This window comes from Eumetopias jubatus, unplaced genomic scaffold, assembly GCF_037043125.1.
Source record: "Eumetopias jubatus isolate StellerSeaLion01/CBP00866 unplaced genomic scaffold, mEumJub1_p1.0 scaffold_12, whole genome shotgun sequence".
NCBI classification, from domain to species: Eukaryota; Metazoa; Chordata; class Mammalia; order Carnivora; family Otariidae; genus Eumetopias; species Eumetopias jubatus.
Genome location: NW_028274818.1, coordinates 51,796,270 through 51,820,922, shown reverse-complemented (window position 1 = coordinate 51,820,922; position 24,653 = coordinate 51,796,270). Strand labels below are relative to the sequence as shown.

The 24,653-nt window shown below is 43.1% G+C and overlaps 1 long non-coding RNA gene across 1 annotated transcript in view; it reads left to right on the top strand.

The window, feature by feature from the left end:
- Positions 1-13,558: 13,558 nt before the first annotated feature.
- Positions 13,559-24,653, top strand: part of LOC148162807 (uncharacterized) — a 32,531-nt gene continuing 21,436 nt past the window's right edge. The window contains exon 1 of the long non-coding RNA XR_015766478.1: positions 13,559-13,679. This is a non-coding gene — a long non-coding RNA (uncharacterized LOC148162807). The remainder of the gene's footprint in view (positions 13,680-24,653) is intronic.

The following is a 24,653-nucleotide window of genomic DNA, read 5'->3' as shown; positions in this document are numbered from 1 at the left end:
GGTTAGTGGGCTCTAAATGGAGTGAATCAGAGCATTAACATCTAATTAAAAAAAAAGAGAGAGAAGCCAAAATAAGCAGATATGTGAACTGAGACTAGAAATTTGAGTGATCATCCCCTACTAATTTTAGCACCTGGTTTCACATTAGTATGTTGGGGACAAAAGGCTTCCCTTTCAGTGTTGTGAAAATCAATAGGGTATTTAGTATCCAACCATAGCCTGCTAGGAAAATGAGGACTGACTACACTTGCGTTTCTTTCTTGGCAATGCCCTGTTTTAGCCAGGTTAGCTTGCACTACTGGGCAACATCAGTCCACCTTGTGCTGCATCAATCCACATTCTCCCACCAGTTTGCAAATGCCCTGAGTCTAGAAGCCACATTGAAGATAATGTGTGTGCGCCCAGGACAGTGCTGCTTCCAAATGGGCATATTCTTCAGGTATGGAAAATATTACATTGAGAATCTTACTCTCCCCGAAAACTGTGGCATATTCTTACCTGTGACACTTGGGTGAGGGTCTAGAAGTGTAAACAGGGCTCCAGAAAGTCACAAAACAGCAGCCCGGACGCTCTGAGGAACCGACTGGAAGTCAGAAGGGCTTCTGACAAGGCGCAGGCTGTTAAGAGGGAATGATCCGCCTATAAATGGTGTGGATAAGATAAGCACAGACTTGTTTACCAGATCCTGAAATATAGCGGCGCCTTGGAACCACGAGAGGGGCAAGTTGAAGACAAGTCAGCGGAAATACTATACCACATAGCAGGTAAAGAATGTATGGAATGGATTATCTTCCAGAGGTGGCACAAGCTGGAAACCTAAAATGGATTCCAGAAGGGTTTGGACCGACGTGGGAATGGCAGAGCCATAAAGGAGAGCTTCTGGAAGCTAAGATCTACTCCGTGTGGTGGGGAGTTCGGGGTGGTCCAGCAGGCCCTTCACTGTGCGTATATGGGGTCTTTGTGGATAATACTCTTGGCCTCGCTAGAGCTGGGCTTTGAGCCAGTTGGCAGTGCCAGTGCTACCTGTCCAGTCTCCAGTCTCAGTGAGTGGCCTTTGCCTCGCGAAGATAGCAAAACCCTGTGCTTTTTACCTTAGCCAAGTATTTTCTGCAGGTACCATCTTTTATTTTTAGTCTTGTGCGTGTTTCAGTTTTAGCAGGTTATCCAAAACCCAGCAAGTTCTCCAGCTTAATTATAGCCATTCTAAGAAAGCATTTCCTCTGCTCCCCACCAGCTTCCCTCACAGCCCTCTTAAAAGGCATTGCTTTTTCATTTTGGCTTTGGACTTCTAAACAGATTCGGAGAGCCCTTTTTCATACCAGTTATTATATTTACCTCTTGTGATTAGATTTCTGTTCAGACCTTCCCTTCTAAACTGTCGAATTCTGACAGAAATTACTCTAATTATGAAAGCTCCTCCGAAAAGAGCAGTGACAATATACTTTTCTTGGGAACTCTTTTTAATGCAACATCCAAAATGCCTTCAATGTTGTATCCGGGATGCCAGGAAAAATACTACTTTTATGGCGGTAGCTCCAAATCTTGGCACTGGGGAAAGTTTCAGAAATTCTTGGATGTCTCCTTTGATAATCCACTTGTCTCCCCATGCATCCCTGTCCCTCACTGCATGTGCTTTGCGGTTTCTGCAGGGTTCCTGTAGATTCCAGAGCCAGAGCATCTTGCCTTACCCCTTCCAAAACTGGGGCTGATGGGGTGGGGGGCAAGTGTTTGCTTAGAAAACCCTTTGTTTATGCCTCTGGGGTGTGAAGGAGCTCAGTTTTCCTTTTCTGCTTCTGGTGCATAGCCCCCCAGAGTTGTGTCTTGGAAGCTATGTTTACGGCCCTGTGGCTGCCTGTTCGGCGCTCTTTGTTGTGATTCAACGTTGACTTTGTTCAAATGGAAGCAGCAGGCCTCTGGATTCCAGTTTTCTGGCAGGGGTCTCAGGGCCGGAGGAGACCCCCACAGAGTTCTTATTTTGCCTCTCTTTGTGGTTCCCCCTTGTCTTCTGCTCTTGTCTTGGGGACGGGTTTATGTATCGATTTATTGAGTGAGGCCACTGTGTGGGTTTCATGTAGCATTTACATGGACGAGATAAAACATTTCTTGCCACTTTGTCGGCGAGACATCTGGGAAACCCCAGTCTGCCCTGCCCAGCACATTCATTCTGGCAGAAGTTTTTGTGAAGGCTGGAATTGTTCATTCCTCTTGCCTCTAGGGCCCATAAAGTAACTGTGCCTTTGAAGTTTGCTTCCTTAACTAGTTCAGTGACTCAGAACCTCAATGTTGCCACCAACAAACTTCCTCTCCCTGGCTCTTTCATGATAGGTAAAAGGAAGGGCTGACAAAAACACAAAATAATGGGATAGCCTTCATTTACTAAGTTGCAGAAATACACTCACCCTCTCTATTTTTACTACCATTGACTTATTGTTTTCTATGTGCTAAGCAGTGTAGGCCCATTGCCTTTACATTTCTCATAACACTATGAGATACTGTAATAGTCTAATAGAAAAGGAGACTGGAATTTGGAAAATTAAAACAAAATTTTTCCAAAGATTAGGTAAACGGTAAGTAGAGATTCCAAGAAATAGAAATGCATTTATTCAGCGCATGTATGTTCCCAGTACAATGAGAAACATGAGATATACAAAAATGGATCAGGCTCTAGTGTGGTGGAGCTTACCCTCGAGTCAGACTTCAACCCAGAACTTTCTGGATTCAGAACTCCACTGCTACCCACTTTAATCAACTGGACAGGTTGGGGAAGCAGGCTCTCTGTGTCTGTGGGACCAAATAAACTGATTCTGGGATGGTAACAATAATAATAATACTTGGAGCTTATATGTAAGTTTCAGTTTACAAAGACATTTCACATGTATTGTTTAATTTAACCTGACCTTTGTTAGGAGGGCAGGGTGGATGAAAAGCTGGGGCTTGAAAAGGCTAGTTGCCTACCCTCTTTGCATAATTGGACAAGAACCGAGGTGTTCTGGCTTCTAGGCCAGTGGTGTCTATGCTGTTGTATGCAGGATGAATGATGGATTCCAGGAACATTTCTTGGTGGAGTGTTAGACCTACTGGTCATCTGAAAGTATCTAGAAGCAAGGTCTGAACTGATAAACTCAAGCAGAATCTGGATATCTGCCTTGAAAAATTCCTGCTCTTAGAAAAGCATGGACTACAAAGTGCTTCTCAAACTTCTCCACCAAAGTAGCCCTAAAGGGTAGGAAATTGTTGCTTTAAGAAGATATTATTTGATATCTTGTGGCTTTATATACACTTGACACACTTTTCCTATACCTCCAGGGATGTGCCCCCCACCCTCACCCCAGTTTGAGAAGCATAGGAAGAGATGACATAAGACAATTATTAACTGTGCCCTACCCAACTGAGCTAATAAATGCAGCTTAGTAGAATTTCAGCCATCTAGCCAGCCATAGCCAACTGTTTATGGAGAATCTGCAGTAATGTCTGCATTGTGCTAGGTAGGCACTATGATATGGCCCTTAAGGAATTTACATTCTACTGGGAAACTGACCTATGCAATGATTAGCAGATACCAGAAAACTGCTTATAACGAAGTGCTATGTTTTAAAATTTGGATTTAAGGGAAGTAAGGGCTGGAGCATTCATGGAAACCTTCCTGATAAAGCTGGGTTGGGCAGAATTTAAGAGATGCAGAAGAATCTAAAGATGGGGAAAGAGAGTGAAAGGTTGCTAGGTTGAACCCAACATAGAAAAAGGTGTAGAGAAGGAATAAATGATTGGACAGTTCTGTAAATTACATTAATTATTGATAACCCTTTCTCAATCTCTCTCTCTCTCTAATGCAGAAAACTAGGGAAAAACTCAAAAGTATGAAGGAGAAAAACAAAATATCATCTATAAACCTGGTGACCAATAACAATGAATTATCATTGTTACATTTTGATATGAACTGTTCTAGTCTTTAAGCAGAAAATTGGAATTTATATGGTGGTAGTTGGGGGTCACTGCGGATTTTGGAAAATGGACAGACCACTCTCAAAAAAAGTCAGGCTGGTGGTGTTTTGTAGGATTTAATGCAGTGTAGAGAGACTGAGGGACTGGAGTCAGAAACTCCAGCCTGGTAGGAGGCTACTATATACTCTAGCTCCTGCCTTTAAAAGGAACGAATGAAAAAACTGACTGACTGACTAACTAACTAACTAACTAGTTGCCTTGATCAGTGCAGAGGTCTCTCTATCCCTGGAACAATTCAAGCGGAGGCTGGGTGACCACCTGTCAGGGATGCTGTGGAAGGGATTGCTATCCCTGGAGATTTAGTCCGTACAGTCTCTTTCAACCCCAAGTTCTAGGGCTTACGTTGTTAGCTGTGGGAATCCATGTTCAAATAGAGAATGATACTCTTTCTTATGATTGGACCACAACTGGTTTGCTCAGTAATGTTATTGGGTAACAAGATAAATGTTACTGGGTGTAGAAACCAACCATCTTTGCCGCAGTGCTGGAGTTGGTTCTTGTCTATGTTAGCCTTGCTATATCTCTTGCCATATTGTTTGAGAGCTACTCTTAGATGAGGAGGTTTTGAAGAGATATTTTTACTCCTACCCAATCTCTACCTTGCCTGAGTCCCAGCTTAGCTACCATCTTCTCTGAAAACATCTTGACTCTTCCAAGACTGAGGAAAAAGCCAGGCCTTTGTATTCCCAAGGGACTCTGTGCTGACCCACCATAGAGCCTGCCCACAGTAAGGAAATTACCTGTTTATTTCTCTCCCATGCTGGGCTGCAAGCTCTGAATGAGCAGGGGTGGTACAGTTCTCAGGAAATCCTTTGCCAATGAAGGAAGCCCCTTGGCTGTAAGGCCACATCTGGGAGGTTGTGGAGTCATTCTCCAAGCATGGAAGAGCATGGCGCCTTTCCTTGGAATTTACCTCCTTGTAAGCAGCTGAAGAAGCACTGGGTGCTTTCCTTCCTCAGGACTGCTTTGGGGTCTGCATTTCTGTCTCCTCACAATGAGCTGAAAATATAGCTGGGACTATGCACGAAAAGGGACACGAAAAGGGAAAAGAACGTAATTAGAGATGACATGGGGTGAAGGTATGGCATGGCTAAAGGGATTAGCATGGGCAAAGAGACTTCCTTCTGAAATCAGATCAGGTATACACGTTTCCTAAAGCTGCTGTGACATTTATCGTAAGGAAGGGACCTTTCCACCCCTCCTCTGTGGCGGCCTTGGAAAACTTCCTTCTCACAACACCGGGTTCTGTTCCAGGGAAACAGAAAAGAAGAACCATAGCTTCCATCCTTCCCCACCTCCAGCGTTAGGCTTGTCCTTTGTCAAGTTCCTGATGCCTCAGCTGTCAGTGAGGGCTGGGCAGGAGAAAACGCTGCAGGCTCATTGAGAATTCTGGACACAGCGTTTAAACCCGGAACACGCTGGAGCTGAGTTCCTGTGAGAGTCCCACAGGTTCTGAGAGCCTGAGTTAAGACGAGAAAGGTCTCTGCTTACGAGTGAGCTTCTACTCCTCTGATGGAGTCACTAGGCAACAGTTTTCTGTGGCTCTAAAAACCATGTGGCTCTAAAAAAGATTATTTATTTCTATATATGGCCAGAAAAGAGTCCAATCATGGGCCGGCTTCCTGGTTGACCCTGTTCAGTTTTTCCAGACCTGCAGACTCCAGAGACTTCCAGGCTGGACATTGGTTTCTGTGGCCTGTGTGTAATTGGGCTCAGCATTGAAAAATCTGGTTCCCAGAGTGACTGCTGTTCTCGTTCCCAGTTGCCCTTGTCCCCCACCCCACTCCCCTCGCCTCTCCTCCCTCAGAATGCTGCTGCTAAAATGCAAATAATGAAGCTCTCACAGCTGCAGCCCTGCTAAAAATAGAAAGTTTGTTTATTTTTATGTTCGTGAAGCCCTTTTCCGGCTGTTGCTGTTGTTATGAGCATAACTCCCAGGCAGGAATGGGAAGGACTCTGTGTGCTGGTCACCAGCCAAATGAATTCTGTCCTGGGCTGGGGGCTCAGATCTCGAAACCTATTTGGGGGCCAGAGGATCTGGCGATCTGTTTTCTTTTTTGAGCCTCTCCTCTCTTAGCTGACACCTGCTCTACACAATTTGGGGTGTGGGTATCTTGGTTTTTAGATGATCTGCATGAATGTACTTCCCTCTTGTAGACAGTCTCCCCTTTAGTTATGATCTGCTCACAGGAGAGGTGTGGGCAGAGGAAAGGACACTGGGCTAAGAGGCAAAAAGTCTGGGTGACCTTGGGCAAATCTCCACCTCTCTCACCCTCAGATTTCTCATCTATAAAATGGGCATAACACTGTTAGCCTACAACTGAAGTACAGTAATGTATATATGAAACAACTTTGAAAAGTTCAAGATATCTGCAAATGAATTGTTTTCTACTTTTGCTAAACAAACCCGGCCTCCTCACCTCTGTCCCAAAGGTAGATATATTCCCGTTGCCTCAAAGGGCTTTTGAGTGGCCCCTCCCAAAAGGAGGAGTGGAAGGGGGACAAGGAAACAGTACATGAGGAGGTATGTTTGGATCATACTTCTTTTGAGATCTGAACAAAACAAACTCCTGTTGAAATACCTGAGAGTTGATCTAGGCTAGAACAGAGACTCCTGTGTGAGGATTCGGGAAACCGAGGAAGGGGACTCCCACATTCTGTTAGCTTGCTGGAGGTTTTGGAGCGACGACTATCCTATTATGTGTCTTATCTCCCTTTTTTTTTTTAAAAGATTTTATTTATTTGACAGAGAGAGACACAGCGAGAGAGGAAACACAAGCAGGGGGAGCGGGAGAGGGAGAAGCAGGCTTCCCACGGAGCAGGGAGCATGATGCGGAGCTCAATCCCAGGACCCTGGGATCACGACCTGAGCTGAAGCCAGACGCTTAACCATCCGAGCCAGCCAGGCGCCCTTATCTCCCTTCTTATAATGTAGAACTGTTATTAATAGTTATCTTCCAAGCTAGAAGGGATCTCCACTTGCTTGACCACCTACATCACTTGGTTTATACCACACATGTGGAGCTTGTCACCTGATTTGCAGACAGTGTCCTGGAGTGACACTTTCTCCTCGAAGATCTAACAGCTGAAGGCAGGACTGTGTCGGATGCATCTTTGACTCATCTGGAGCCACTGTGAGTATTATATTTGCCTGTTTTTTTTTTTTTTTTTTTTGTGGAGAAGCCGGGCATACTCAGGGTTGGTCCTAGAGCCTGGGTCACACTGGGCACCTCTATCCTACAGGCTTCTCTGTTGTAAGCAAGAAAGTAATGACTTTGGATGATTGAAGCAGAAAAAGAATTTATTTAAATTAAATTTTAATTTAGTTTTAAAATTAAATTAAAATTAAATTAAATTCTAATTAAAATTTACGGGCTCTGTGACTTGGATAAATCACTTCTTTTGGTTAGTCTTAAACTGAGTTTAGCATTTCTAGGAGTTCCTGGGTGGTTCAGTTGGTTAAGCATCTAGCTTCAGCTCAGGGTATGATCTCAGGGTCCTGGGATCTAGTCCCGCATCGGGCTCCTTGCTCAGCAGGGAGCCTGCTTCTCCCTCTGTCTGCTACTCCCCCTGCTTGTGCTCTCTCTCTCTCTAACAAATAAATAAATAAAATCTTAAAAAAAAAAACTGAGTTTAGCATTTCCGTAAGTTTTGAATGCAGATAACAAACCAGGTATCTGATCTGTGAATTTATTACTGTTAGAAATCATAGATATTTTTAAGTCAATTTCAGTTGTTGCAGACATTTCAAAATATTGTTTATGCTCATTACTACTTCTGGGTAAGAGCGGTTTATTAGACCTACCACTAGATTTATTTAATGTACTAATAAAAGAAACAGATATTATGCTATCATATATTTGTTTTTAAAAAATTCCTAATTATATTTCAGAATTGTTGGCTATTAGATTTTGTGCATTTAAAAACTTTCTTGGGGCACCTGGGTGGCTCAGTTGGTTACACTTCTGACTTCAGCTCAGGTCCTGAACTCAGGGTCTAGCCCTGAGGAGGCTGGTGGCTGCAGGGAGACTCAGCTCTGCGCTCAGCAGGGAGTCTCTTTCTCCCTCTCCCTCTGCCCCTCCCCCTGCTGTGCTTTCTCCCTCTCTCTCTCAAATAAATAAATAAAATCTTTAAAAAACCAAAACGTTCTTCATATACTTCATAGGCTTTACCCGGCACACAAAAGGTTAAGAACTCCCTGACCTAAAGCATGTTAGCTAGCTCACGGCAGGATTGGCTACATAACTTGCAGGGTCCTGGCACCAAAAGAAAATACGAGGGCTTTTGGTCAAAATGTTAAGAATTAGAAGACGGACAGCAGAGCATTAAACCAAGCACGAGACCATGCTGAGCCTGGGGCCCTGTGTGACGACACAGGTTGCTGACCTGTGAATCCCAATTCATAGGCCCTGGCTTGTAGAATTTCCAGTAATGTCAAAGGGCCACCAGACTCAGGGGCTCTGCTGCCAGGGGAAATACCCAGATTGTGTGGGAGAACTGGTCTGGTGAGGACCCCGTGCTGCTCCTGCAGAGCCCAGATGCCGAGGCTTGTCCCTGTTCCACACATACACCCTGTCCCTGTGCCACAGTCAAAGCTGCAAACTGCCCCCAGGGCTGGTAACGTTGGTCTATCAGTAAACTGGATGGAGCTGTCTGCGTTGCCAGGACGGATTCTGGGTGACTTCTGCTCCTTCGTATGATTAGTTTCCAATTTAAAGTCTGGACTAGATGGAGATGATTGGTGGAGTCTAGTTCACGGTCATTCCTTTAGCCATGGGGAGGTTAGTAAGCAAATACCTATCATTGCTCACCTCCATAGACCAGCTCTGTCTCACAGGGAGAGGGACTCCCCAAACATAGAAGGGGCTCAGTTGCTAACGTGGCTAAAGAGCATGAGAAATGTCCTTGATAATACCCGAATACCCAGTGGGTAACTTGACCACTGGGTACGCTTCTGAATTCCCTCCAGGGGCTGGCAGGTGTGGTCACCTCTAGGTAGATGAGGCTATTGGGAGAGAATACACACTGAAACATTATAAATTTCTGGGACATTTGAATGGTTGCTAGCATAATAAGGCCAAATATTTGGAATAGAGATTATTGAAGAAATTCACAACCTATAGAGGTAGAATATAAAAGCTTGGGACTTTCACCACATCTCGATCTGCAAGGGCAGACAATGCCAGGAAGAATGGAGGGACTCTACACGGTCACACAATGTAGGGTCTAGTTAATTTAAGCGTTTCCTGGGTGGCTCAGTCGTTGGGCATCTGCCTTTGGCTCAGGTCATGATCCTGGGGTCCTGGGATCGAGCCCCGCATCGGGCTCCCTGCTCTGCAGGAAGCCTGCTTCTCCTTCTCCCACTCGCCCTGCTTGTGTTCCCTCTCTCCTGTCTCTCTCTCTGTCAAATAAATACATAAAATCTTAAAAAAAAAAAAAGAGTTTCCTGAAAACAAGAGACAGTGAGTCAACATGGATACACTTAAAGTTGAGTCAAGACAAGGGGAGCGAAGTTTGCTGTAGAAATGAGCCTCCATGTGACCTGGCTTGGTGATACTCTGTGGGGGCACGGGCTGGCCCTCCAAGCCTCAGCTCATGGATCATTGTCTCCCTTCTCACTCTTACCAAAAAATCAATCGTTAAGTAAGGGATAGGCTGTCCTGTTTCTCTATCCCCACAGAGTGATGGGTGGGCTGTTCTTTAGAAAGTGGGACAAAGACAGAACTACTCCCAGAGGGCTGGGTAGGAGCTGCTCTCTAGAAGGACGGCTGAGGGAGAGACTGCAGCTCACTGTCCAGGTGCTCAGCCATCGGGCAGTTCCTCCAGAAGCCAGCAGCATAGGGAGCCCTGCTGACCAGGACAGAGGAGCCCTCCTTCTCCCCAGAGGAGGCTGACAGGCACTGCCTGTGGACTGTCCTGAGAAGGAGAAGGAGCAAAGGGAACTAAATGCCCCTCCCCCAACTCCTGACACGTGTCGAGGGCGCTGCATCCATTGTATTTTGTATTCCCCATGGGGACCTGTCGTAGACTCAACAATACCTCACTATGATGCCCTTTTTAGTTCCATTGCAAAAGAAAACAGTCTTGAGAGAGACCATTTTCTCCATTTTACAGACTGGAGAGCCCGAATCCTAGAGCAGCCCAGCTCTCTTTACCTTCCCAACGTATTACCTTGAGGGGAAAAGGAATTGGCCACCATCATTTTGTTGATCTCTAGTCAAAGGCTGGAGGTTTTGTCTTTTTAATATACTTTTCACTGGGGAAAGAGAATAATAATCCCTAGCCTTCCCACCCATCAAACAAAAGCTCTTCAGCAGAGAAATCTTGACTTACTATTATTAGTTATGGGTTTTTTTGCTATTTCAAAAATAAAGTTTTGAATAAACTCTGGAATAATTTTAGATTTACAGAAGGATCGCAAAGATAAATACCTTTCACTCAGTTTCTCCTAATGTGAACATCTGATGTGGTTGTGTTGCATTTGTCAAAACTAAGAAATTAGCATGGATAGTGTACTATTCATTGATCTCTGGAACCTTTGGATTTTACTACCAGTTTATCCACTAATGTCTTTGTTTGTTTTAGGACCCAATTTAGGATATCACACTGCTTTGGGGAAACCTTGAATTTTAAGAGAACTTTCAGCGTGCCCCTGGAGGATTTGACCCAGGATGGAAATGGTTTTCTTTCTATTTTCCCTCATTTTTCCTACCAAAGTGCCATGAACATTAAGTGTTCTTTAGAGTTTTGTGGCTTCCATGAACCCTTAGTTGCTTCCTTGGGATGTTAATGCCAGACAAGTTGAAGCAGTGTGAGGATTTCGGAATAAAGATGCTGCCAAGATGCAAAATATTGTGGTCTTTGATTGGAAATTTGGGATATCCAAGTCTGTTTCTTCCCCCCAAATTCTAAGTACTAAAACCCAGTTGCTTTTCGTACAGACTTCTACCTCACATCTTCCCGTGAAGTCGCATAAGTTTGGGCTCAGAGTCTTGCTATGTCCTGAGGGGAAAAGACAGGAAACGTAGGTGAGGTATTGTGTGAAGTGAACTGTGCGATTGGTTTCCCCGGGTTATTCTGTCCACTGTTCACAGCACCAGGCATGTGCTGGCAGGATTTCAAGTCATGGAGTGTCTTACTATATCTGGGCTTCTGCTTATTGATCGGGCATCCTTGCTAATATAGTTTGTTTTCTTTTGCAATGGAACTAAAAAGGGCATCATAGTGAGGTATTGTTGAGTCTACGACAGGTCCCTTTTTATCGTCTACTGGTCTGGGCTCCTGGTGCTTTTGGAACTCTGTAAAATTTCAGGAGCTGGGCAGCTGGTAGGGGTGAGGGGAGGCGGTGGAGTCCCTGTCATGGATATATGGAACTGAGATTCCACAGAATACAATGGGTATTAGAGTTATTTATGAGGCTTTATGAAATAGATCTAGCATAATCGTAAGTACTCAACTGATTATTTAGCTCCCCATTCCCAATCTTTAATCCACCATAATATAAAAATATGAGTATATGATACAGCTGTACATTTAACACCATCCATCTGCCCATAGCCCACCTAACTCTTGGGCTTATTTTTGGAATAGTGATAATCCCTAGTATTTGTTGAGCATTTACTATGGTTAGGCAGTCTGCCATGCCCTTTACATGTTTTTGTTTTGGGTAATTTTTCCACAACTCTATGAGGTAAGTACCATTATTATGTTCATGCTTTGGATGAGGAAAATTAAGTTAAGAAACTTAATTTTATCCAAAGTCCCATAGCTAGGAAGTAGCGAAGCCAGGACGCGACTCAGAGCTGTCTAACTCTGAATCCAGTATTCTCTTAACCTCCTTGCTGCACTGAGCCAGGGGCTATGGAGAGTTGTTAAATACACGTACACTTTCCCAGTCAATGACCCCATACTCCCCCTTTAAGCAAAGATTACTCAAGTTCTGGAAATCAATAATCTAAATCATTTACTGAATTTTTCCTACATGCAGAGCTCTGTACTTGATGCTCAAAGGAATAGAGAGATAAAAGAAAATTCACAAAGTATTGGAGTGGAAAAAGCCCAGGAGAACAGAATTCTCATCCCAGTGCTATCATTGATTGGTTTGGCCACATCATCCAACTTCTTTGGGCATCAAATAATTTATCTGTAAAGTGAGCAGGTGGGATGAGATAAACTTAAAGGTCCCTGCCTGTTCTTTGATTTTTGTCCCACCATCTTTGTGCCAGACATGCCATAGGATAATGCCGCTGTCATCCCTGCCACAAGGATCACGGAACAAAACCTTTGAACACATGACACAATTTGAGAACAACAGAGAGGTGGATTGTCTACCGTAGGCTGTAAGCTAGAGCTGGACATGTACTTACTTGAATCTCTTATGTACTCAGCAGTGTTAGGCATAAAAGACATATGTCGTAACTTCTGCCCTTATTAAGGGTACAGATTAGTTGGGAAAACAGGACATAAGCACTTGAAACAATGACTAATAGAAGACATTAGATAATTAAGTGCTAAATTATGCTGTGCAGTCACTGTATGCTGAGAATAAAATGATAACAAGCAACATTTACTGAATTTGTAGGCATGTGCGATATTTAAGGGATGGCAAAAAACCCTCAACAATCAAGATAAGTAATACTTTAATGCGATTTTTTTTTAAATTGAAAAACGCAAAGATTTCATGATGAGCAAACTATCAAGATTTTAAATAAAGACAAGTTCAGTCGTATTGATTTTTCCTTCCATCTCAGGCTCAAGTATGACTCAGCAGAGCACTGTGTGTTAGCTACCACATCTTACTGCTTTACATTCACTGTCTTATTTAATCCCCACAATGACCCTGATTATTAGATTCCACTATTAGCATCGTTTTATGGATGAGGAAGCTGAGGCTTGGATCGCTCAAGTCACAGAAGTGGTTAAGGGGCAGAGATGGAACTTGAACTTGGGTCTCTGGCTTCATAATTCATGCTTTTAAACATTGCCTTATATGCCCTTACAAATATACAGACAGAGCTCCCTGCCCCCGTGGAAGGCTGTCCCCCCGTGTTGCTGAGCTAGGGGTGGGCTCTGCCTGGGGCAACTCTGTGTTCCTCCTGGAGGGGTGTTCAGTGCACCTGTGCTCCTCATGCTCGCCTCCTGACTGGAACCCTTGGGGGGGCTGTTCTCTCCCAACCCTGTCAATTCCACGAGGCTGCACAGAGGGGGGCTCCACCTAATGCCAAAACTCCAGGGTACACTTCACACTCACTTCATCCATAAGTAGGAAATCCAATGTGCTGTTCATCCGAATTGGGCTTTCTGCCCGACCCCACAAAAAGAAGGCTCTGTGGTGTTTACCATATGTCACAGCAAAGGAAACCATGCTGAACGCAGAACCTGTCTCAGAAACATTTGTCATCTTAGGCCCCATCTGCAGCACTGAGCTCTGTTTCCGGGCAGGAAATGAAACCACAGTGGGCAAGGTGAATCTTCAGCTTCAACTTGCCAACATGGGAGGGGTCATCATCGTCTTGCCGCTTTACATCTAGCACACATTTGTCCGGGGTCGGGGGCAAAGACACTGCCCAGATGGGCCCATGGAGGTGTTTCAACTGAACTGTGCTGTTTGGGCCAAGAATCCACCCACGTGCCTTGGGGGCCTGGCGTTAAATCTCTGCTGCCCAAGATAATTGGTTGTGAGTACGGATAGAGGCTTGGGATAACTAGATGTGGGATAAAAAGAAAGAATTACGAACTGTCAGCACGGGAACTGATTTGGAGGTTATCTGGTCCAGGTCTTCATTTTACAGGAGAGGAGTTAGAAGCCCAGAGAAATTATGTGACCTTAGGAAAGGTCACATAAGCATTTTTCTGGCAGGCATGAGACATGAAATTGGGTAGATGACATTTTGAAGTGGCAATTTTAATGTAACCATAGGGCCATTTCGAAGATGCCTAAAAAGCACTGTTTTCAAAAGCACAACACACACTTTCACTTTATTCATTGACCTCACCTTATCCCCTTATCTCAGGTTCAGTGGGAAAACATACTGAGATCATTTAGTGATTCCCGCAGTGGAGGCCCGTGGGCAGCATTATCGGTTATTTCTGTAGCATAAATAAGATGATCTGTAGTAGCACAAAAGCCTTGGGTGTTGTGGGTCTTGCCATAAACTGGCATGTCTTGTCTTTGTTTTTAGTTATTTTATTTTTTTTTGTTTTTATTGTTTATTGCAATGAAAATTTTTCTATTTTCATACCGTAGAATCAAGGACCTATGGCTTAGGTTTCATAATGTATATGGTTGATGGCATTTACTACTCATAGTCCTATCATATTTCTGACCATTGTGAAATATTTCTTTCTCCAGGATGTTGAGTTATTTTGTCAGGTCACTGAGATGCCCACACTGGGAAGTTGTGTCTCTTTATCCTTCAGTCTTCTCTCTTCCTAACCTTCCCTAGGACCTTCCTAATTGTGGGCGGCTGGTCTTGTATAAATTCAAGAACCTATGAGGAGCAAGGCATCAATGTCTAAGGGCCATTTAATGACCTATAACCAAGAACAAGTACAGATATTCAATTTAAAAATATTAGGTGAACTGGGCACCTGGGTAGCTCAGTCAGTTAGGTGTCCAACTTTTGATTTCAGCTCAGGTCATGAACTCAGGGTTGTGAGATGGAGTCCTGCATTGGACTCCGCACTGGGTGTGGAGACTGCTTGGGATTCTCTCTCTCCCTCCCCTTCTGCCCCTCCCCCACCCTCTAAAAATAAATAAATAAATAAGTGTGTGTGTGTGTGTGTGTGTGTGTGTGTGTGTGTGTGTGTGTGTGTGTGTATTAGGTGGACATGATGAGTTCATGGACTAGGGAATGTAAGTTCATGGTATGCACATCAACAAAATGGGAATAATTATTTGTTGCCAATTTCACAAAGATAAGATATCTTATAATGTGAGGTATTATATATACATACATTATGTATGGCTTATCAATGACCCAGTTCTTATGGAACTACCCCGAGTTTCCTGATTTTGGCCCTTTATTTGGACTTTGAGCCTTTGTCTAAGAGATCCCCCTACCTGGACTGCCCTTACCTTCTCTTGGCATGGCAAACATTTTATCTTTTAAGGTCCAGCTCAATTGTTACTGCCTCTGAGAAATACTTCCTTAATCCTTCAGCTTAAATGGTCCACTCCTTTCTTTGTGCTATCATATGTTCTTGGACATACCTCAAGGATAACTGGTCACACTTTACTTGAAATTAGTTATTTCTATGTCTACCTCTCTTCTTCTTCTTTTTTTTAAAGATTTTATTTATTTGACAGAGAGAGACACAGCAAGAGAGGGAACACAAGCAGGAGTGGGAGAGGGAGAAGCAGCCTTCCCGCTGAGCAGGGAGCCCGATGCAGGACTCGATCCCAGGACCCTGGGACCGTGACCTGAGCTGAAGGCAGATGCTTAATGTGAGCCACCCAGGTGCCCCATCTACCTCTCTTCTTGAAGACAGGGATTGTGATCCATCCATTTGGTGTTCCTGAACCCAGCATGGTACTTGGCACATAATAAAGTCCAGTAAATATTGGTTATGTAAACCCTGTCTTCCGAGGTGATGACACTCTCGAAAGTGTTCTAGCAGGTGCTTCAGTCAAGGTACGTAGGATAACTGGGTCTCCTGCTCCTTGGGTCATGTAGAAAGACATGACAATGGGTATCATAAATACATATGCCCCTTGATACCTGGAGTACTTCTGCTTCCTATTTTGCCAGTAAGATACTGGCATTTTGGGTACTGTGCCCGTAGGCATTCATATAAACTTGAGGCTGTAAAAGAAAACCTGATTTTTTTCCCCAGATGATTTCCAGTCTCCTTTACTATTGCTTTTAAGAAATAAAATACTTATTGAGGTATAATCACTATCCTATGCTGATTCCAAATTACCTTTTTATGCTGTTACCTCCTCCCATCTCTGTGATTTTTGCTCTCTGACAATACATTTGTCAGTCAATAAGTATTTATTGAGAGCTCTGCGGGGTATCTAGCATTTTTAACACACATCATAGTTTCCTTAAGTATTCTCCTGGTGTTATAACTTTGGCTTCTAATACAGTCTAAATGAGAAAAATATTTCACTTGAAGGTGTTGGGAAGTTCATAATCTTGAGATTGGTGCTTCTGATGGGGAAAGAGACAGTCATAATTTATTGGCCTATTATGTGTCAGGAATTAGGCTCCACAGTCTATGTACATTATCTTATTTGATCCCACATGTGTTCCACGTGTAGGTGGTCTGATACCGCACTTTATGGCTAAGGAAACAGAATCAGAGAGGGCAGGCAGCTGTAACTGGCAGAGGGTCAATCCAGGGCTTGGATTCAGGCCTGTCTGGGCTAAAGCCCACACTGTTTCCTATGCATTATTTTCTTATTTCATTAAATTACCCTAAAGGAAAACATTTGGAATGGTTACAATTGTAAATTCCTCAAGGCTGGGACTGTGCATAAAACTGAAATGTGCTTTTTGATGATTTTGACACGTCTTTGTGTCCCTTTTTTCCCTATACATGAAAAAGAGGACTCAAACTGGGGTTCCTCCCTAAGCAGCTGGAAATGATGTGATGATTTCTCACCCTCCCTCCTTCCACATCAGTTCCAAAGGACAATTCACAAGACTTAACCCCAAACTCAAAAGCTGCACAGTGATGTTCCTGATTCCAACCACATAGTCATTCTTTTTTGTTTGTGCTTTTTGTATGATTTTCATGTATCTTTCTGTTCTCTCTCTCTCTGTAATTCATCCTGGAACAAAGTAAAACAAAACACCAAAAATCTACACTGTGTAATTTACAAGACATTTCAAGGTCATTCATTCATTTCTTCATTCAGTCAATTGAACAATTTGTTTACCAATCAATTTTGAGCTCTTTGATGTGTCTAAAGTGTGTTTGAAAAATCCCCATCCTTGAGGAACTCTTAGGTGAGCATCTACACAGTTGACTACAAGATCTACTACTATTATTCCACATTAGTCTGAAGTCTAGAGGACTTCAGAAGAATAAGAAATGAATTTTATTGGGGGAAAGATGAGAAAAAGGGAGAGTAAGGAAACGAACAGAATAGGGGAGTCAGGTGAGCTAGGTATTCAGCCATTCATTCCATAAACATGAGCTTGACCATCTCCTATGTGTCAGGCACTATTTGAGGCACTAAAAATGCAAAGGTGGTTATCCTCAAGGAGCTCACAGACTAGAAGAGGGAAAAAGACATGTAAGCAACTGAGAGTTAGATACCAAGACAGATGCACAAATTACAGTGTGACTGGAGAGGGAGGGCAAATTCTCTCTGGCATGGGCTTAAGGGAGGAAGAAGCAAGAATTCCTGGAGGAGGTGGATTTAGCTGAATCTTGAAGGATATAAAGTATTGATGTTTTGAAAGCTATGAAGGTGTTCGGGGGGGCAGAGTAAGCAAAAAAACATGAAACAGCAAGGCACATTAAGGAAGTTCAAGCAGGCAAGTGTTGGAGAGAGGAGTGGGGGCAGGTGGGCAGCAGTAGAGGATGAGTCCCGGTTGATGGTCAAGGGTTGATGGAACAAAAATGGCCTTGAATGCCGCATTAAGGAGTTCTTATCCTATAGACCTTGGAAAGCCTTGGAAACATTTTTAAAGGAAAGATGACATTTGAGTATGTTTTTATCTAAGTTATCAATGAAAGTAAATGTTTAAAAGTGAAAATTTAATACTAGTTTTCATATATGCTACTGGAAAAGTTTTTTTTATTATGTTATGTTAGTCATCATACATTACATTATTTGCTTTTTTCAAATTTTTATTTTATTTTTATTTTTTATTTAATTTTTTATTGTTATATTAATCACCATACATTACATCATTAGTTTTTGATGTAGTGTTCCATGATTCATTGTTTGTGCATAACACCCAGTGCTCCACTCAGTACATGCCCTCTTTAATACCCATCACCAGGCTAACCCATCCTCCCACCCCCTTCCCCTCTAGAACCCTCAGTTTGTTTCTCAGAGTCCATCGTCTCTCATGGTTCGTCTCCCGCTCTGACTCCCCCCCTTCATTTTTCCCTTTCTATGACCTTCTTTTTTTTTAATATACAATGTATTATTTTTTTCAGAGGTACAGGTCTTTGATTCATCAATCCTACACAATTCACAGCACTCACCATAGCACATCACACAGCACCCCCATACCTCCCACCCCCCACCACTCCAGGAACCCTCAGTTTGTTTCCTGAGATTAAGAGTCTCTTATAGTTTGTCTCCCTCTCTGGTTTCATCTTGTTTCATTTTGGAAAAGTTTTTTTCTTTAAGCATTTATAATTACATAATAAATTTAAAAGTAAAAACAAATTGCAAATAATGAATGTAGTTTTTAACATTTTTAAAAGATTTTATTTATTCATTTACTTTAGAGAGAGTGTATGAGTGCGAGGAGAAGCAGAGGGAGAGGGAGAGAGACACCCTCAAGCAGACTCCACCCTGAGTGTGGAGCCTGACACGAGGCTCCACCTCATGACCCTAGGATCATGACTTGAGCCAAAATGAAGAGTCAGATGCTTAACCGACTGAGCCACCCAGGTACCCCTGAATGTAATTCTTTAATTAAATTTTTTTGAGATAATTTTAGATTCACATGCAATTATAAAAAATAATATAGAGACATCCCATGTACCCTTTACCCAGTTTCCTCCAATGGTACTATCTCATAAGACTATGGTACAATTTCACAACCAGGATATTAACATTGATACAGTTAAAATAAAGAACATTTCTATCACCACAAGAATCCCTCATGTTGACCTTTAATAACCATATACTTCTCCCCCATTCACTCCTTAATCTCTGGAAATTTATTATTTTTTTCCTTTTTTGGATGGTGCTTTGGATGTCTAGTCTAAGAATTCTTTGCCTAACACTAGATCCAGTTAAAAAATGGGCAGAGGACCTAAATAGACATTTTTCCAAAGAAGTCATTGAGATGGTCAACAGATACATGAAAAGATGCTCATCACTAATCCACAGGGAAATGTAAATCAAAACTTCAGTGAGATTATCACCTCACTCCAGTCATGATGACTAATGTTAAAAAGATAAGAAGTAACAAGTGTTGGCCAGGAGAAAAAGGAACCCTAGTGCACTGTGGGTGGGAATGCAAATTAGTGCAAGCACTGTGGAAAACAGTATGGAAATTCCTCAAAACATTAAAAATAGAAATACCATATGATCCAGTAATTCCACTACTGGGTATTTACCCAAAGAAAACAAAAACAGTAATTTGAAGAGACATACATGCACCCTATGTTTATTGCAACATTATTTACAACAGCCAAACTATGGAAGCAACCCAAGTGTCCATGGATAGATGAATGGATAAAGAAGATGTGTTTATATATATATATATATATATACACACAGTGGAATATTACTCAGCTCTAAAAAGAAAAAAAAAGAATGAGATCTTGCCATTTGCAACAACATGGATGGACCTAGAAGGTGTGAACTGAGTGAAGTAAGTCAGATGGAGAAAGATGAATTGATCATCTACATTTAGTATGGTTATTTATAGGTTGAAGTCTTTTTTGTTTTCTCACTCTTTTCTCTTTTTTTTTGTTTGCTTTTCTGTTTTCTTTTTCCTGCCTTCCTGTGGGTTATGTGAATGTATTTTAGAATTCCATTTTGATTTTATTTCATTTTGGACATCTTCTCTTTTTATATACTTTTATATTTTTATTTATTTTATTCATGTTTGTAATTGCTCACTGCAGCACCTTATCATGGCTGTGCCTTAAAGTCTTTGTCGGGTAGCTCTACCAGCTCTTTCATCTGAATGTTGGCTTTATTATTTGTCTTTTATCAGTTTGAGATCTTCCTGGTTGTTGATATGATAAATGATTTTCAATTGAAACTTGAACACTTTTTTGTTATGTTCTGAGATTCTAGATTTTATTTAAACCTGTTTTTGCTGGCTTTTTGGGGGAGTCATCACATCATGACTATAAGGTGGAGGTAGAAGTCTAGCTTCCCCACCTATCCTTTGTGGACAATTGATCTCCGAGGGGTCTACTCTTTGTTACTACCAGGTGGAGGTGGGAGTTCCAGCCTCTACAGACTCTACAGTTAGGGTGGATTTGTTACTACTGGATGCTGGTGAAAGTCCTGACTCTTCACTAGGCCTCCTTCCGGAGGGGAAGGAGAAAGTCTTCTTGTTTCTGTTGGAGGGGAGCGGAAGTCCAGGCTCTCAGCGTGAACTCTATGGACACCATGGGGTGGGGGGAGTTCATTACTGGCCACTGAGGGTGAGAGTCCAGGCACCATACTTGACTTTCTCTGACACCACCCAGTGTGTTGGGGGCACCTCATTATGGTCTTGTGAAGGGAAAGTCTAGACTCCCACTTGGAATTTTCTGGCATGGATGGGGCCACAGATATTTTTAGAGTTTGGCTGGGTTAGAGTGGTGATAGTCTAACAAATTTCCAGTCTGCTAGGCTGTTCCTTTCCTATTCCTTTGGTGACAGAGAGGTGGTTTTTGTTGGGACTTGCTTTGTCTGCCTGTTGGTGCTTCTGAGTTGCTGGGTTGTTTAGCTCCAAGTCTGGAATTTATGAGGCAAAAAGAAAATCCAAGGCACTGACCACTGCCATTCCTTGGGTTCTGATATCTCTAGCCAGTCTGCCTTCTCGTTGCCTTTCAGAGTCTTCTGATCTTTATTTTACATATAATATTCAGGGTTTTAGCTGTACATAACAGAAAGAATGGGCATGTCAAAGTATGTCTACTCCAGGTTCCCTGAAGAAATATCAAATGTAAATATTTTCAATGAAGTTGAATTTTAATTGGAATTTTTTTGAAATGTAATTAAATATTTAAAAGTATTTTTACCAAAATAAAACAATGTATAGCTTTAACATTCAATATTCTTTTAGTTACCAGTAAAAATATTGGTTTCACGCTTCACTCATACACACAAATTTAAGGGTAATATGATTTGTTTAATATTGCAAAATGTTCCTCAGCTGCTACCTGCATCTGTTGCCAATACTGTGATCATTTGTGAATACATCTGGAACCTCAAATTAGAATACAAAGAGAAGGAAGATAAGAGACACCCTGTACTTACTAGGAAACAATCATTGGGTATGCAAGAAGTATTGCGTTTATACCACGAGGAAGGATCTGACAGGTTAATTTGTCTCTTCTCTTACACCTAAATGCCTCTGTTCCTCAACTTCTCCCCCTGGCTCAATGTCTGCAGGATGAAACCCACAAACCTTCATGGCATTCAGATGCAGCTGCCTTTTGTTTAGAGGACAGGGGCAAGAGATGTGAAATATTTCCCTGGGGCTGAAGGGTGCTAGAAAGAAGAGTAGATGTTTGGGATTGTGGGTTGCTCCATGCCTGTCCTGAGCACTAGATCCCAAGTGCCAGAGGCATTCACATGACCTTCCTAAGTGCGCGCGCGCGCGTGCGTGTGTGCGTGTGTGTGTGTGTGTGTGTGCTGTGAGGTGTGGGAGCCCCCTTAGCACACAGGTCCAGGCCAGGGGCCCCCTTGCTTGGAACCTAAGGGCAGTATTGTCTTCCACTGGGCAAGTTCGGGGAAGACTTTTCAGCTCTGTGTCACTCTCTCAGGGCCTTCTGTCTCATCTGTTTCCTTATAATCTAGTGTAAAACTATTAACAGTGTAAATGAGGCAAAACTAAACATTTCCACATTCAATTGAGAATTAATATGAGGTAAACACAGATCAGGCGATGGTGAGCACTCTCTGTAATTGATGGTACCATTTTAATGGTACCGCACCACTGTGCGTCTACAGACACACACCATGTGGGCAGAGAGGGCTATTTCTCTGTCTGAATTATGGGGGGAAAGAGCTGATTTTTTTTTTATGGTCAATTTCATTTTTTCTAACAAGAGTCAAATGCTTGATATGATAATTAAAAATACATCAAGTCATCCAGAACAGTAGCAGTTGTGTGTTTGGTTAGATGGCAGGATAATTGGCAACCCTTATCTTCAATTTTCAGACTTAAATCTCTTTCCCATTTAGTTTTAATTGGCTCTAGGCTTCCATCCATCCTTCACTTTGGGCTCATTTGTTGCAGTTGTTTTATCTGAGCGAAGTTGCTCCGCAATGAATACAATAAATCTATGTATCTGATTCATCTTTGTTTTTATGGTTAATATTTAAGATTATAAAACCAGACTCTTCAAAATGTGAAATATAGAAGTAAACATCTCCGTTTCAGAATTACTTTGTAGATGTCTGTGAAAAGGCATTAGATGTTAGGCATCAGCTTATTGAATCACATCTTTAAAAACTCTCCATATAAAAACAACAATTTGTATTTTTATTTTCCCTGCTCCTTAACTCCTGCTGATTTTTTTTTAACAACTCTCAGAGCAACAATTTTTGAAAAGGTATGTCTTTTCGTAATGATTTCTCCTCTTTCCCAAACTGCTAATTAAATAATGACCTGGTTTGAGGTGACGTTAGCCCCTCAGCCTGCATTGTTGATACAGATCTCTGTCTTGTTCACAGGCTACCTGAGATGGTTAAAACATTTTGGGGGGGGTAATATCTTATTAAAGTTATAAACCCTGTCTACAGAAGAATGCACATGGCTGCATACAGTTTCAGGGGCTTCATGGACAATCTGTAGTTGTTCCTGGCTTCCTAAGGGTCTCCTAGCACCCAAGGTAAGCCCCTTGGCTTATGCCACTTGGCGACATAGGCGTCTGCAGTGGTTATAACGTGGTAACGTCAAGACATTACTTACATTATTTATAAGCGCTGTGTGCTGGTGCTGTTGGGGCAGGTGGTGGAGTTCCAAGGTGGCAGAGTCTATTTATTTAGCCATGAATGGGACTGGAGGCTTGGGCCTCAAGGACAGGAGGCAGAGAATGCTACAAATTAGGAAGTGACCTTATAAAGGGAAATAGAAGACCTCTCCTTTGCTTGCTGAAGAATTGGAATTAAAATAATGATTTTCATGGCGAGACAAAGAAAAAGGATCACCATTTTTAAAGCAAGTGTCTGCTAAAGGAGCCAGCAGATTTCAGGTCCCTGGCACACCCAGATGGGCTCTGGGTGTGTCGAGCCCAGGAGGGAGCCACCCTTCTCTGAGGGAGGAGTGGGAAGAATTCCTGGAGGAGAGAGGGCGAGAGAGGCCTTGGTGCTGCCCACAAAGGCACGGCCCGTGAGAAATCCCTAGAGAATGTTCCAAAAACGGGCCATCTGGTATTAGATGGGAGGTTGCTTGCTGAGCGGTGAGCAAATGTAACCCATCCCTCGTGACCTACAAACCGTCAGTAAAAATTCGGCTAATGTGCAATGCTTGTAAAAATAATTGCTTTTAGGCAAGAGGATAGGGTTGGGCGAAGAAGGTGCAGAATTATGGAGAACGGAGAACGAGAATTCAGGGACAGCAGGAAACTGGAGCCAGAGGTGAGCGAGGAGAATAGAGATTCCCTTGCAATTTGCAGAGATCTCAAGGCACGCATTAGATTTCCCCCAGAATATAAAATGGGGGTTTGATTCAGACAGATGTATATTTTAAGGAGCATGGTGACCCTGCTCACCTCTGAGCCAAGGTCATTCGTCTAATGTTTACCTTTCCGGAGCACCTTTATATTCATTGGCATTGTTTGTGCTCTTCGGGGCTGGGGAGGGAGGGGTGAGGGACACAGGCATTTGCAGGGCTGGCAGGTGCATGCTTCTCTCCGCTTACTTTGTGTGACTGGCAAGTGCCCAAGGACAGACAGAGTCACTGAGAGGGTGCAAGAGCTCTTTTAGTAAATGTGGTAGGTGGGAGTGGTTGCTGTAACCCTGAGAGGCAAAGCAAGATTTTGGCGGGGCCTGATAATTTGAGAAGCATTTGCAAAGCTTCATTACAGTGTTCCCCATGCAGTCTTACTGGGTTCCCTGGTGGACAGCCCTGAGACCCAGAGGCATCACTCTACTCTTTCCTGAGAGACAGGTCCCCCAAGAACAGGCTGACTTGAGCTTCCCTGGTCTGTTGTCGTGGGGTAGGGGGTGGGGGCAGGGCAGGCTGTGGTCCCTCCTTTCTTTCCTCCATTGCTGGCCCCACACAGTCAGGCCCTGGGGAACATTTGGTCTGCCGGCTTGTGCTGCGTCACGTGAAAATGGAACGAGCACACCCACCTCCCCTGCTTATTAGTGTGCCTCATAACCTGTCTTGCCTCTGTGCCCAAATTCCTTCCTGAGGAAAACTTTACGGCTCACTGAATGGACTCAGTGGGAAGGGGAGGGGGACGGGGGATGGAGGGGATAGAAGGGAAGGGGGAGAAAAGGAGGTAGAAGGGAAGAAGGGGGAGGGGGTTAAAGGAAGGGGGAGGACGAGGGATGAGGGAGGGAGCAGGGAGGAGGGAGGAAGGGGAGCAGGCTGCAGAGAGCAGAGCCATAAAAGGTGGAATCAGGGATGGAGGGCCCGGAGGTAAGGTTGACTGGCTGGCTCTTTTCATTAGGTCACACGGACCTGCATTCTCAGCCCTTTTTCTCCAAGAATTTTATGTAATATGGTCTCTGGCAACATGTGATGTGTCCCCTTAGGGCAGATAAGGACATGGCTTTGGGTGGTGACTGATACCGTATCAGGGACGCTTGCAGGGCTGGAGGGGGCATGGAA